The following is a 15782-nucleotide window of genomic DNA, read 5'->3' on the forward strand; positions in this document are numbered from 1 at the left end:
AGTGCTCTTCAATATGAGTTTCCTTGGGGTTCAGTTTTATCACATACAATGCTTAACATTTACATGGAACTGCTGAGTCGGGTTATCCAGAATTTTGGAGTACATTGTCAGCAATATGATGGCACACAGCTCTACTTTTCCTTTACATCAGCAGGTGTAGCAGTGGGTGTGCTGGACATATTACACTGATCGTGGCTCAATGGCACTGGCTGCCAATTGGTTTCTGGGCCCAATCTGAAGCACAGGTTTTGGTCTATAAAAGCCTTAAACGGCTCAGGGCTGAATACCTCAAGGACCCCCTTCTTCATATGAACCTACCCAAACCCTGCAATCATCAATGGAGGCCCTCCTTCATGTGTTTCCTCCACAAAAGGTCCTGACATTGGGAACACAAGAGCAAGCCTTTTCTGTGGTGGCTCCCCATTTGCGGAAAGCTTTCTCCAGAGAGACTCACTTGCGCTTTCATTATCTGTCTTTAGGTGCCAGGTGAAAAAAATTCTCTGAAATGTGCTGATTAACATTCTATGGCCTTTTAAATTTGTGGGGGGGGGGGAATATTGGTTTGTTTTTGTTTTCCTATGTATTTTGTGTTCTCATTTTGGATTTTTATGCTGTGAACTGCCCTGTGATCTTTGGATGATGGGTGGTATATAAACTTAATTAATTAATTATAGATAGCAGACAATCATATAACCAGCTGTCTAAGTGACCTTGGTGTGGTTTTTGCACCAACTTAGATGTTTGTTAACACTGGAGTTTTGGAAATCATGGTTTATCGTACCTATGAAACAACTCCATATCCTATTTTAAGCATTCAAACTGTGGAACATGATATACTAAAGAAGCCCTTGTGTCTTCTTGACCTGGTATACAGTTCTCACATGTAGACCACATTCACACCATATATTTAAAGCGCTATGATACCCCTTTAAACTGACATGGCTTCCCCCAAAGAATACTGGGAGCAGCAGCTTATTAAGGGGGCTAAGAGTTGGTAGGCGATCTCTATTCCTCTCTCAGAGCTACAATTTTGAGAGGAGTTTAACGATCAGTCCCTCTGCAATGAATCAGTATAAGAAACAACAGAAACTTACTGGACTACAGTGATACTGCACCAAAACTTGTGAGAAGGAAGACATTTTGGAAAGCAGAGAATATAAGAGCCCTTCATATTTGTCACATCATAGAACTAGTTACGTCTAGTTAGTATTGTTTTAAAACATGAGCAACGCATTCATGGATCTATAAAAGCATAACACCTCCCCATTTAACAAAATTGCAAATTGTTTAGTTAAATATTTTATGTATGAAAATGAATTGCATATAATCACTTTATATTTGTTTTTATAATTGAGATTTTGGTGCTTTCCAAAGTAATAAATATTATAATTTTACTGGCATTTTAAGCCTTTTATTATGTTCAATTCTGAAATCCATGTTTATAAAATTTTCTGCTTGATTAATCTCTGTTGTTTGCAATTATCTTTATTTTTCAATGTTGCTTAATGCAAACAAACGCACTGAAGTATTCTGAAAATGAATACTAAAATGGGGGGGGGGATTTTAGCAGTAGGAAAACAATTCTGAGAGGATCATAAATTGTCACATACAAGTAACATATTAGCATCATGTAACCAAGATATGTCACTGCCCAACAGTACAAAGACTCACATTTCTAAAAGCATTAAAAAGATAAGTATGAACTTATTTGTGTGATGTGTCCTTCGAGTTGCTCAGAGCAGTATCATAGCATTCTCAAATGATCTCTCAGCTATGAACAAAAGGAGAGCCCTGCTAGAACACATCCAGGGTTTATTTTGTCCACCATCCTGTTTCCTAATGCCAACCAGATGCTTGTGTTCCCTGGCCACTGGTATTCACAGGCATGATGCTTCTGAATTTAGAGGTACTATCCAGTCATTGTCCCATTTTAAAGCTATCTAAGGGAATGGCCATCACATCTCATAGCAATGAATTCCATAATCAATGTGCTATAGATTGGCTAGGTGCAGGTCACTGTTGGGTCTACGTAGTTTTACAGGCAGAACGCCATAAAGTGTTTTAAAGCCATTTTCTTGATATGTTCTTAGCACCAATACTTTTTCAACAGTTATCTCAGAAATATATTGTTTAAAGAACTACTGATGCTGTCAGGGGTTCAGGAGCAGAGGCGAGGGCAAGGGAGGAAACAGAGAGCGAGGGGGAGGAGGCAGAAGAAAGGATGAGTGATGACGACGACCCGAGATCTCCGAGTCTTTCCAGTGAATCAGAAGATTCACAAAAAGGAGCACCAGTGGCCAGGGCAAGGGGGGAGACTAGGGGGACACCCCAGGAAGAAAGAGCCAGAGGGGACTCAGAGGGGAGCAGTTGGAGATCGGGACCAACGTCACCGCCAGAGAGTAGGAAAGAGGAAGAGCGCCAGGGAGCAAGCGCTGGCAGCTCGCAACAGGAGGGAGGGCACGAGTCAGGAGTGGCCACACCTTCATCGGGGAGCAAAGTGACGGTTAGACGGAAAGTGGAAGGTTGGGCGCGCGCGCCAAGTTCAAATGCACAGGAAGGTGGCGCAGTAGGCAGCCCGGAAAGGGAGCCAGGTCCTAAAGCCCGGCGCAAGGAGACAGGAGAGTCAGGGGGGTCAGCGTCAGAAGAATCCCGGAAGGAAGAGACCCAGGGGGGCAGAGGGACCCAGAGGAGAACTGTCAGGCGGAAAAGGTGGAGCAGGGCTAGGATATTAAGTTGGTGCGCAAGGGGCGGAGACTCAGACGGAGCTTCGCCGATCTAAGCATAAGACGTAGGGTTGCACGCAGCAGCTTGAGAATGGAGACTGTAACTCAATAAAGACTTTTATTTAACGATCGCTGGCTAGCGTGATCCTCTGTGAGCTAGGATCTGGAAGTAACCCTGACAGTAAGCTCCGTCTCATCAAATTGTGGGCATCCACGGCCTCGCGGAGAGGAGGGAAAGCGGGTGCCTACAAGAGAGCTCACGAACGGCAGACAATATGACGGCCGAACAGCAAATAACGGAACTCAGAGAAGCAGTTTCACGACTGAATGCCGAGGCGCTGGCGTCCAGGAAGAGAGAGGAGGAAGCAGCTGCCGCCTACAGGGATCTGCAGGTCAGGTTGGACGTGCTTACGAAGCAAGGGCAACAGACACCCAAATCAGAGGGGATTGGGTTGGGGAGACGCACAGGCGGTCTGGTCTCGCACTTCGATGGGAATTTGCAACAGTACTCCAACTTTAGAGCAGACGTAATGTGTGCACTGCAACTACTGCACAAAGACTTTAGAGATGAACAAGAGAAAGTGGGGTTCATCATGTCCCATTTGCATGGAGACGCAAAAGCATGGCTGCGCAATTTGTGGAGAGATAAGGATCCTGCGCTCCAAAATGCGGACGCCTTTATTAAAGCGATGGATGGCTGTTTTTTATCAAGCATTGACGTGGATCTTGCCCGAAAGGAGGTGCATGGACTAAGGCAAGGGAGGGCCAGCGTAAGGCAGTATCATGCCCGCTTTTTCGCCTTGGTCAGTGCCCTGGAATGGGACAGAGATTCGGCTCCTGTCAGAGACCTTTTTTGGGAGGGCTTGCACAACTCGGTTAAAGATGAGATTGCGAGGGGGGAGAGACCCCGGACCACGCAGGAGATCGTTCAGAGGGCGCTGGCGGTGGGGGTGCGGCTGGAAGAACGTCCGTGGAGCAGGGACGAAGGGCGCAGCGGGCGCGAACCAGCCAGGGGCTCCTCCTTCCTTCCCAGAGAAGCAGCGCGTGCGCAATCCACGCCTCCAACAGGGGGAGGGGTGGAACCGATGGAGGTTGGGAGTGCAATGGCTCAGTCAGCAGCCAGAGCCCTAGCACTGGCAGCAGTGAAAGCGAAGCCTCCTAGAGGGAACAGGAAGTGTTATATCTGCGAGGATCCAGGGCATATGGCGAAAGAGTGTCCCCGGAGGCTCCACAAGCACACTGCAGCCTCAGCAATGGTGACTGCAGCAACGCAGCACGGAGAACCACAGCAGGGAAACGACGATGTCTGGCTGGAGGAAGAGGCACTGGGGCCCAGCCAGACGTGTCAGTGAAGCAGTCCCCAGAGATTTTACCGCCCATGGACCCCCTCCCGCCCAAGCCAGTAGTGAGGCTCACCGCATCGCTCCAGCTACCCAATGGAATCACCATGGACGTGCCAATCACCGTCGACTCGGGAAGCAATGCAGACTTCATAGGGCAGGACTTTGTCGACCGGCACGCTATACAGTTGCTGCCTGCCACGCTGCCCCTGCAGGTTGTCACGGTGGATGGCAGGGAGCTGTTAGGGGGGCAAGTGGTGAAGCAGACGCCACCTATGGTGCTGCGGCTTGGAAATCACAGGGAAATCATCAGCTTCAACGTCACTCAACTCTCGGACACGCCTATTGTATTGGGCATGAGTTGGCTGGACAAGCACAGCCCGACGCTGGCTTGGTACCAGAGGCAGCTGACCTTCGGCTCTTCCTTTTGTGCTGAACACTGCATCATGCCCCAGCAGGAAGGGGAGCAAGAGGAGTCACAGCTGCTGCTAGGCACGCTGCAAGCGATTCCCCACAAGTACGCAGAATTTTTGGAGGTTTTCTGCGAGAAGGAGGCAGACAAGCTACCCCCCCACAGACCATATGACTGCAAAATTGACCTGCTGCCGGGGGCGGCGCTGCCCAAAGGGAAGCTGTATTCCATGTCTGAAGACGAACTGCAGGAACTCAAAGAGTTCATAGATCATAATTTGAAGCGCGGTTTCATCCGAGAGTCCCAGGCAGCGGGGGGCAGTCCTGTATTCTTTGTGAAGAAGCGAGACACGCCCCAAAAAAGACTCGTAGTGGACTACCACATTTTGAACAGTGTCACCAAGCCATCGGACTTCCCCATGCCCTGAATCGACGACCTCCTCGCAAAAGTACGCAAGGGCAGCGTGTTCACCAAGTTGGACCTGCGAGGGGCGTACAACCTCATTCGCATGCGGGAAGGAGATGAGTGGAAGACAGCCATGTTCACGCCCCTGGGCACCTACGAATATAGAGTTATGCCTTTTGGATTGCAAAATGGCTCCCACGTTTTTCAAGCTTTCATGCATCACGTGTTGGCGGGGCTCCTCTACAAGACGTGCGTCTGTTTCTTGGATGACATCCTGATCTTTTCGGAATCGCAGCAGGAGCATGACAGACACGTCAGGGAAGTGCTGAGCAGGCTCCAGCAACATAGGCTTTACGCCAAGCTGGAGAAGTGCCAATTCGACGTGACGGAGGTGGATTTCCTGGGCTACAAGTTGTCTGACAAGGGGCTCGCCATGGACAGCGCCAAGGTTCGAGCGGTGTTGGATTGGAAAAGCCCACGCAACCGGAAGGAGGTCCAACGGTTTGTCGGCTTCGCGAACTTCTATCGCAAGTTCATCAGAGGCTTCGCTATGCAGACAGCGGCCATCACGGACACGCTCAGTTCCAAGAAAAAGAAGTTCATCTGGACAGCGCAGGCGGAGCAGTCCTTTCAGGCACTCAAGCGTCTTTTCGCGTCGGAGGAACAGCTGCTTCATGTCGACCCCAGCAGGCCGATGAGAGTTGAAACAGACGCCTCGGACAGGGCCGTCGGAGCAGTCCTGTTGCAGAAGGACCCGCAGGGGGTTTGGAGGCCCGGAGCGTTTTACTCCAGGAAGCTCAGCAAGTCCGAACAGAACTACACCATCTGGGACAGGGAGTTGCTGGCTATTCATGCAGCGTTCAAAGCATGGAGGCACTTCCTGATTGGAGCCAAGCACACGGTGCAGGTCTGCACGGACCACAAGAATCTGGAGCACTGGCGCACGGCACAGTTCCTGAACCAGAGGCAGATACGTTGGGCTGAGTTCTTTGCGAACTTCGACTTCCGAATAGAGTATGTCCCGGGGGACACCAACATCATGGAGGACGCGCTCTCCCGTAAGCCACAGTATCTGGAGGACGCCACGCCAGCGGCCGCCATGCACATCTTCGCACCAACAGTGTGGGCGTGCGCGGCGGCGACAGTGGACCTGGAGGCGGTGCGACGAGCGTTGCAGAATGACTCCTTCGCGCAAGCAAAGATGGCAGAGATGCAAAGGGGCACGGCAGCGACCGACGGGTTCCAGCTGAGAGATGGATTGCTCATCCGCAAAGGGGCCATCTACGTGCCGGGAGACGAACTTTGCGCCAAGGTACTGCATCAGCTGCACGACGCGCCCACTGCCGGGCACTTTGGCAAGGAGAAGACGGTGGAATTAGTCGCCAGGGATTTCTGGTGGCCCGGAATGAGAGGGGAGGTCGCGGACTACGTGGCGAGGTGCGACACCTGCCAGAGGGCCAAACCAGTGCACAGACCGCCGGCCGGACTGTTGGAACCGCTGCAAACTCCGGTCGAGCCATGGGAGAGAGTCGCCCTGGACTTCGTCACGGATCTGCCCAGCTCGAGGGGCAAGACGGCCGTGCTGGTGGTGGTGGACTTGTTCTCCAAGATGGCACATTTCATCCCGTGTGTGAAGGTGGCCACGGCGGAACAAACCGCCAAACTGTTCATAGACCACGTGTTCAAGGTTCACGGTCTGCCACGGTCTATTCTGTCCGACCGAGGGCGGCAGTTCATCTCGAATTTCTGGCAGAAGCTGATGGGCTTCCTAAACGTCAAGATCAACCTGGCGTCGGCGAGACACCCGCAGACCAACGGGCAAGCGGAGCGGGTCAATGCCATCATGCAGCAGTACCTGAGATGCTATGCGAATCAACAGCCTGCGACGTGGGTGGATTACCTGCCGCTCGCCGAGTTCGCCTACAACAACACGAAGCACGTGTCCACGGGGGTCACGCCGTTCTTCGCCAACAACGGGAGGCACCCCAGAACCTTCCCGGGACTGGAAAGACTGGTGGAGGGGGAGCCGCAGACAGCAGATGCGTTCGCGTCGGAGTTGCAGGAGGTCCACGATTAGCTGCGGCGGCACCTGGAGCTGGCCAAACACGCATACAAGGTGCAGGCAGACAAACACAGAAGGGTTGGCGAAGAGATCCATGTGGGAGACTGGGTCTGGTTAGCAGCCCACGCAGTGCCGGCCAGGTCGTTGGCCAAGAAGAAACTAGGGCATAAGCAACTGGGGCCCTACCAAGTCGAAGAGCAGGTCAACCCGGTGGCCTTCAGGCTGGCGCTTCCGGAGGGTTCCAGAATGCATCCGGTGTTCCACAGATCGGTGCTCACTCCCTACAAGGCACCGCACAGGTTTCAGGAACCCGGAACGGCGCCGAGTCCGCTCCGAGAGGGAACCAGGCAACGGGGAGTGGCACAGGAGGTGCGCCTCAACGAAGTCACGGAGATTTTGGACTCCAGATGGGGGGAAGAGGGGGTAGAATACCTTCTCGCTAAGGAGGGCACCCCGGCCAGTGCCAACAGCTGGGTGCCGGGCTACGCTTTAGATGAACCTCTGCTCAAGGAGGAGTTTCATGCCCTCTTCCCCCATAGGCCAATGCCAGCGGACTTTTTCGACGACTGGCTTTTCACGCCCACGCTTTCAGCCAGCACGTTCCGGGGGTTCGACTTGGATGAGGAACCGACACGAGACGCCCGTTCCCCGGAGGGGTCGCCCTCGGGATCTGCTTCAGAACCCTCGTATTGGTGGGATGATCGACCAGAGGAGCAGTGGCGCAGGAAGTGGCTGGAGGGTCCAGGACGAGCAACGCCTCCAGAAGGAAGCGAGGGAGAGACGGACATGGACGTTTTCGGGGACGACCAGGGTCTCGAGCACGGCGGCACAGAGATGGAAGCAGAGGTGACCGTCGTCGACGAGAGCAGGGAGGAAGAACCGGAAGACTTCGGATGGAGGCCCGCCACGGGAAGCGAACTGTACCCGACATTCGTCCCTTTGACACTGCAGCACCCAGTTCCCGCACCGGAAGGAGGGGAGGGGGGAAGAGGGGGCTTCGAGGGGGGGATGGATGTCAGGGGTTCAGGAGCAGAGGCGAGGGCAAGGGAGGAAACAGAGAGCGAGGGGGAGGAGGCAGAAGAAAGGATGAGTGATGACGACGACCCGAGATCTCCGAGCCTTTCCAGTGAATCAGAAGATTCACAAAAAGGAGCACCAGTGGCCAGGGCAAGGGGGGAGACTAGGGGGACACCCCAGGAAGAAAGAGCCAGAGGGGACTCAGAGGGGAGCAGTTGGAGATCGGGACCAACGTCACCGCCAGAGAGTAGGAAAGAGGAAGAGCGCCAGGGAGCAAGCGCTGGCAGCTCGCAACAGGAGGGAGGGCACGAGTCAGGAGTGGCCACACCTTCATCGGGGAGCGAAGTGACGGTTAGACGGAAAGTGGAAGGTTGGGCGCGCGCGCCAAGTTCAAATGCACAGGAAGGTGGCGCAGTAGGCAGCCCGGAAAGGGAGCCAGGTCCTAAAGCCCGGCGCAAGGAGACAGGAGAGTCAGGGGGGTCAGCGTCAGAAGAATCCCGGAAGGAAGAGACCCAGGGGGGCAGAGGGACCCAGAGGAGAACTGTCAGGCGGAAAAGGTGGAGCAGGGCTAGGATATTAAGTTGGTGCGCAAGGGGCGGAGACTCAGACGGAGCTTCGCCGATCTAAGCATAAGACGTAGGGTTGCACGCAGCAGCTTGAGAATGGAGACTGTAACTCAATAAAGACTTTTATTTAACGATCGCTGGCTAGCGTGATCCTCTGTGAGCTAGGATCTGGAAGTAACCCTGACAGATGCTATTTTTGTCCTCTGAACTCTACACATCACAGCTTTTCCTTCATAGGTTAGTTTAAGGTTACCAGATTTTTTCCAATGACTCCAGGGACGCTTTTCAACTTCAATGGATTTTGTATGGGGACTGATTTGTAAATCCAGGGACTGTTCCTGGGAAACAGGGACGTCTGGTAACCTTAGGTTAGTTCTCACTATGCACTGATGGTAAAAGCAACCCAACCTCTTCGCTTCCTTTGGTCTGTTTATGTCAGAATGTAGGCTGATGCAACAGATCAGCAGAGTTATTCTGAGATGAAGACGCTCAGGACTTGGGAAATCTCATAGAATAACTAGGTGACACATTCATGTATTATGCATAATAACTACATCACTTGTTTCAGAACGTATTGCCAGGTTGCTCTCAAAATGTTTAATTAAAAAGAAAAAAAGAAACCTGATCCATTTTGAGTTTGTGTAAGATTTTAGTCTAGGCAGAAAGTCAAGGTGTAATTTTTGCTGTCTCAACTACCTGACCTTAACATTCATCCTTTCATTATACTGTACACAGTTAGCCTGTTTATAGAGCACACTTCTACCAGATTTTTTAATATATAAAAAATCTAATCCAATATAGAATTTAATAAGCAGAACTGCTTTTCAGTCCCACATATATGCTGACCATTCTTCACTCTTTTAAGATAATCTTTTATTCGCACCAGATGTAAAGGAGAGCCAGACTAGACATGACCTTAACTATGCAGTTCTGCCCTCAACGCAGGTCCCCCCCCTCCCAAATTGCCAACAGGATGAGAGAAGGTTGATGCAAACTAGGAGCTTATGGTGTGGGAACAGGGGAGCCTTAACCCTTTGCTATGGTGCCAAACTTGATGTGGCTGCCTTTGAAAGCAAAACAATTTCTCCCAAAATATAGAAGCTGAAACATGTGTGCATTTGCACCACTTTGGAGAGAGGCAGGTGGGGACTGGAGCTAAATTCACTACCTTCCTGCAGCTGCCAGTCGCCCAAGCCTCCAGGAGCAACACTACAAGATGGCCCCATGCTACTCTGAAGAGGGATTCTAGGGGAGCTCCCCTGCTGCCCCCAAATCCCTCATCAGGACAATGCTACATCACACAGCGTCATTCTAGGAACCGTGCGAAAGAAGAGAATGAGAGCCACCAGCTGGAAGGCATTGGGAAAAGCTTCAGTAGTATTTTGCCCTAATTCTCCACCATCACCAACCACGAAATATGATTGGAAAAGGAGTTCAGACCTTTCTGTACCCACAAATTCAAAGTGAGTTTTAAAATAGAAATAATAAATAAATAAATAAGCCTTAATTAATAATTATAAAGGCCATGAAGGTGAAAGACTGACATTAAAAGAAAAAAACAATCTTATTAGTCTGACCAACCACTTGAGTGATTTTTTTTGGCAATATGATAAAGATAAACAGCAACAATTCAGTAACAAAAGTCAAACCCCTTATGAAGTTATATCAGTCTAACTGTTGATTTACTTATTTTAGGAGTTTTTGCAGCAATGAAGGCATTTGCAAATAATACTTTAAATTTATAGGGTTTTTTTTTATTCCCGTTCCCTGGTATACGCTGTGGAAATGAATTTGCATACAAAAGAATTCTGGCAAAAAGCAAGTCACAAATATTCATGTTATTAGCTGTCTGCCCCAAGTACGTCAGCAGTGTTTGTGCAGCTGTCTTGGAAAAAATTCAAGGGATTATATGTTATTTTCTTCTGCCCTCTCTGTTCACCACGGCATCCACCTGCTGCCTTGGCTGATAACTTCCTTAGAAGCAGTATTGGCATACACAGCATCACAGAACACAGCCTTGTTCATTTTTTATGAAAAGGGTGCTACCATAGTTGACAATAAACATATATTCAGCACCTGATGGAGGATAAACACCTGGCAGGGATGCCAACAGATAAAAGATTTTTAGTTAACAATTTAAAATAAAATCTCAAGTCCCAAAATATAATATAATTACAGGAATGATCAATTAAAGTCTCTGCATCAAGAATGTTGGGAGAAGGGCAGGGGAGGGTCAATTAATTTAATTTCCACAAGAAAGAGGGAGCTAATAATAATAATAATAATTTGGGAAATGATTAATTATTTTGATGATTAATTAAAGTAGCCGCTTCAGAAATAAAGTTTGGAGGAAAGGGGAAACAAACAGTATCTTTCACCCAGTGTATGGATGAAATGTTCTTGAAATATTATTTAATAAAAGTGCAGATTATGAATTATTAGTACTCTTTTGACTTTTATTTATATAGCACCATCACTGTACATGGCCCTTTACACTAACAGAATAAGAATTCTATGCTGAAGGGGGTATAATCTAAAACTACAAATATAAATAGTACAATAAAAATTAATAGTTAAAATGCACGCTTCACAAGCCATTACATCAGTTTGCATCCCGAAAGGAACGCAAGGCGCAACAGTGCGTGCACGGGTCGTGTTCGCCGCTTCCACACATGCACGTGACGTCATTTTCAGCATCTGCGCATGCGCAAGCGGCGAAACCCGGAAGTAATGCACTCTGTTACTTCCGGGTTGCCACAGAGAGCAACTCGAACATGCTCAACCCGAAGCACATTCAACTCGAGGTATGACTGTATAGTGTTTGTGCTTTCGGACACCTTTATATCAATACAGAAAAATACAGTTTTGATGAAATTTGAATGAGTAACTAGAAATGTAAATGTAAATCCTCTTACGAAATTCGCTCAGATGACCCTAATTCTTTAAGGAGAATTTGAGACAAAGAAAACAAAACATATTTCTTTATGTGAATGGCAGTATGTGAATTATGGGAAGAAAATGGGAAAGGATGGCATCATGGTTCAGATATCAGACAGTAATAATATAGGTTTCTGTTTGTTTTTAACATTGGGTATATAAGTAGTACACACAAAAAAGGTGGTAGCCACAATTCACTTGGAAAATTTTTCATTTAAAAAGCATGTTCCTAACCCTCAGGATTGCTGAGAAAAACATGTCAATGTCCTGCCATTTTTTGCTGAAGCTATACGAAAAAGAAAAGGAAAGGAAAAAGAGAACATTGAGAAACAAAATTAAAAAATTAAATAAAAATAAATAATAATAATAAATCCTTCCAGTAGCACCTTAGAGACCAACTAAGTTAGTCTTGGTCTCTAAGGTGCTACTGATCTCTAAGGTGCTAATGGAAGGAATTTTTTTAATTTAATTTAATTTAATTTATTTTGTTTCGACTACGGCAGACCTACCTGTAACTATAACTGCTTGGTTGTTGGAACTTCTTCCCTGAAGCACAGCTATTTTCACCTCCCTCCACTGCTGCCAGAACATCCTACTGCCTTAAAAGAACTGTAGCCCTTCATGGTTGTATTCTTTTCCAGATATTCCCCCCAAAATCCTCATAACAAATTTAGGTCACATAGCCAGAAACACCCAACTGTGCAATTCTGCACATTTTGTGAGGCATGCAAATTAAACACTTTTTGTATTGCAAAACTTCTACACTTTAATATATTCCCATTGCAGAATTTGTGTTTTGTGATTGCACAATTCACAATGTTTTACTACAGAATTCTAGGCTGGATCTACACTGATCTATAAAAGCGCTAAGAAAAAAATATTACATAGCTGTCAATGCAATTCTCCATTGACTTCTGTACAGTGCCCCCTGGTGTCACATTTTTATAACGTGTTTATAATGTTATCACTCACTAGTATAGATTAGTCCCTAGCGGCCCTGGCAATTGACTCAGTACACAGTGAACATGTTCTACAGCAAACTGTAGTAGATTGCTGTTGTTGTCTAAAAGAGATAAAATAGCAAAATTTTAAGGGAATTTACTCTGTGTCTTTGTGCTAAATATTATGCTCTAGTGTAGATTCTGCGGTTTTGTACCAGGCTGTAATATTAGACATCTGGAAAGGGAAATTTGTTTTCCTTTTAATTTCCCAAGAAAGCAATAAAAGAAGGATAAAAGGTATGTGTATGCTTGGGTACAGGTGGAAGTGTTGAGAGAGAGAGAGAGAGAGAGAGAGAGAGAGAGCGCACCCTTGGAGTTATGTTGACAGAAAATTATTTAAACTATGACTTTTGTCAACTACACGTGATCCTTTTCAATTTATCTTACTGGTAGGATTAATGCAGACAGGTTTTGAGCAAGTTCACACTGGAATATTTTGCAGCAAGGAAAAACCAAAACTAAGGGCCAAACTAGATATTATACCCCCCCTTTTTTATTAAGGAAAAATAGTCTTTTTGGGGCTGCATTCCTTTCACTGTCTTTTTCTAGACTAAAGCAGTACAGGGGACTGCTTAACTATTTCCCCCTGGGCCACTTCCCCATTCACTTTCCTCCCCAGAGAAGCAGAACTATATGGCTCTGCAAAGGAAAAAGCCGCTTGGCCGGCAGATTTGTATGGGGGAAATGGCAGAAGAGGAAATGATTGCAGTCGCTCCCCCCCCCCCCTCTGGTGCTCCACTCATGATTGCAGCCTGCATCTGTTGTTTTTCCTTAAGAAAAAAATGTGGAGGGAAAGTTGCACAAAGGTGCATGTGAAATGAAGTTGCACAAAGTCTTGAGAGATGAGCTCAAATGGTTCAGATTGATTGGTTGTGTGTTTTAGGATTTCCATTCTTCTTCAGAGGACATGATAGATTTTTACAAGTATGAATCAACTAAACGAAAACATATTATTCCCTAACATATTAGTAGGATGTCCACTTGGGCATAAGTATGTCTTAGATTATTCAAAAAATTGTTCCTCTCTTTGCGTTTCTGCATTTGGGTGGGTGCCCATTACCAACGTAAGTCCCTCTAGCAGCTTCTGCATTCTCAGAGGAACTCCTAGGAATCAAGAAGGATGTATCTGTGTGTGAATGAAATGAAAATAATAATTTAAAATACTCCCAAACTGTCTGACAAGAACCTGTGAGTTACAAAATATTAACAGCCATTTAGCTCCTTCCTTTCCTTGCCATCTGCATGAAATTAGGCCAAGGGCTGCAGGCTAAATAAATACTGATGTTTCTGCCCTCCCCCCGCCCCCAATTCTGCAAATGAATGAAAAGTTGTTTTCTTTGAGGCCAGGGGCTATTAATCCCATTTCTTAAAGCTAAATGAATGGAGCAATCCTATGTGTGTGAGAGAACCCCATAGCAGAGCTATGGCTCACTGTTACTAGGACAGTGGGTGGCAGTGAACTTTTCCAGCCCTTCTTTTGCTTTCATTAAACCTCTTTTTTGATTTTGATTTCCAGCCCCACGATCAACAGGAAGGAATTAATTGTGCCAGGAGTGTTGCAGCTGAGGGCTCCTTTGGGGAATCTGTCAGGGGAATGAGGCAGTTTAAGGCTCTGCAAATCTTCAGCCATCCCCAACATACCCCAATTTGAGCCCCACATTCCAGGAACATCGCTGGCCTCCAGGCTGTCATATTTGTGATTCAGTCACATAGCAGAACTTTAGGTTTGCAAAACTAAATTGGATTAAAGCACTCGGTCGTCCTAATGCAACAAATTTACTCTTTTTAAAAGCAAAACAGAGGGACTGGGGAAGTGCTGGGAGAATGCGTTGGAAAGTGTGAGATGAATGAGTGATGAACAAATGCTCAGTAGACCAGATATGCCAACAGCTCCTAAGATGGCCTTTGGTCAGCTTTAGAATTGTACCAGGTCAGTTCTTCATACCAAGGCCCAAGCAGTCTAAGACCAAGGCAGGGCAAGGGGGCTGATGCTTAAACTGGAGGAAAACAAGCAATGGAAGTAGAAGGGCCCAAGATGGACTATTGGGAACTGCAATATCAGGAAAAGTCCAGCAGAGACTGAGTGGTTTTAGGCTAGTGCAACCAAATTTCCCTTCCTGGTCATCAGTTGAGCTACAAGGTGCTGTAGGTGTCTACTCAACCTGAGTAACCCCTCCTTCTGACTATATATTTTATTTTTGAAGTCTCCTTGCAGACACACAAGAGCTTATCCACTGATTTTTAACATCCCAATGGCTCCACCTTCATCAGAACTCCATGGAGAAAGTGGCAGAGTATGATCTGTGATGTGGTGTAGGGCTTTGTGGGCTGAGGCCATGATGGGTCCCAAGTCTCTTTCTTAGGCAAAGTATATCCCCAGTGTCCAGGTCAGGCTCCTAACAAAAACCAATTGAAGTGAACTCTGAATGTTATATAACATATTTTTCACTCTATAGGACGCACCGGCCCATAGGAGGGGGAGAGCAGGAAAAAAATTTTTTTCTTCTTGTTCTCCCCCTCTAAAGCAAGGTGTGTTCAAGGTGCATTCACCCAAAGCCTCTGGAGCACAGCGGGAATCCCCACGGAGCTCTGGATGCTTCAGGCGGCTACCATCCCCAAGTTAGAACAGCAAGACCGTCTCGCTGTTGTGGCTTCGGGGACAGCCTTTGTAGCCTCCGCAGGGCAGCGGGGTGAAGGCACCTCGCTGCCCTGCAGAGGCTTTGCGCGCAGCAATCCCCAAGCTAGAAGAGCGAGACAGAGCTCTCCATCCCACTGTTCTGGCTTGGGAACAGCCTTGCTAGCCTCTGCAGGACAGCGGGGTGAAGGCATCCTGCTGCCCTTCGGAGGCTTTGCGCAGCTAACCCCAAGCTATGTTCACCTTTCACTTCTTAGGAGAAAATATTCATTGCTTGGATTCATTGTTTGTTTCTCTTGACCAACAAAATTAACTGAAGTTGCTCATGCTTTGTACAGAGTATTCCTTCTAAAGATTTCCATTCTATGTACAGAAATTATATCAATCAATCAATCAATCAATCAATCAATCAATCAATCATGCTTCCTAAGAAACAACATTCTATTAAGAACAGAAATCAGACAACTAAATGTTTTATAAGCATCGAATTCTGCATAGATGTTTAAGTGGAAGGTCTAAATAAAATTGCAAGGGGTAATTAGTTAAGCGTGATGTAAAAATTTCCCTGGAACCTAGCCTAGATTCTAATTTCAACACTTAACTAACATTGCAGGGATATGGTTACATTAATGATAAGTCTAGCCAACAGATTAAATATCCAGCTTCCTAGTGCTCTGGTAACTC

The 15782-nt window shown here is 47.4% G+C and overlaps 1 protein-coding gene across 5 annotated transcripts in view; it reads right to left on the bottom strand.

Annotated features, from left to right (window-relative positions):
* Positions 1-15782, bottom strand: part of LOC309542668 (proprotein convertase subtilisin/kexin type 5-like) — a 169289-nt gene that overhangs the window by 76303 nt on the left and 77204 nt on the right. The gene's annotated exons all lie outside the window — the stretch shown is intronic.

This window comes from Podarcis vaucheri (assembly GCF_965113315.1).
Source record: "Podarcis vaucheri genome assembly, chromosome: 11".
NCBI lineage: Eukaryota > Metazoa > Chordata > Lepidosauria > Squamata > Lacertidae > Podarcis > Podarcis vaucheri.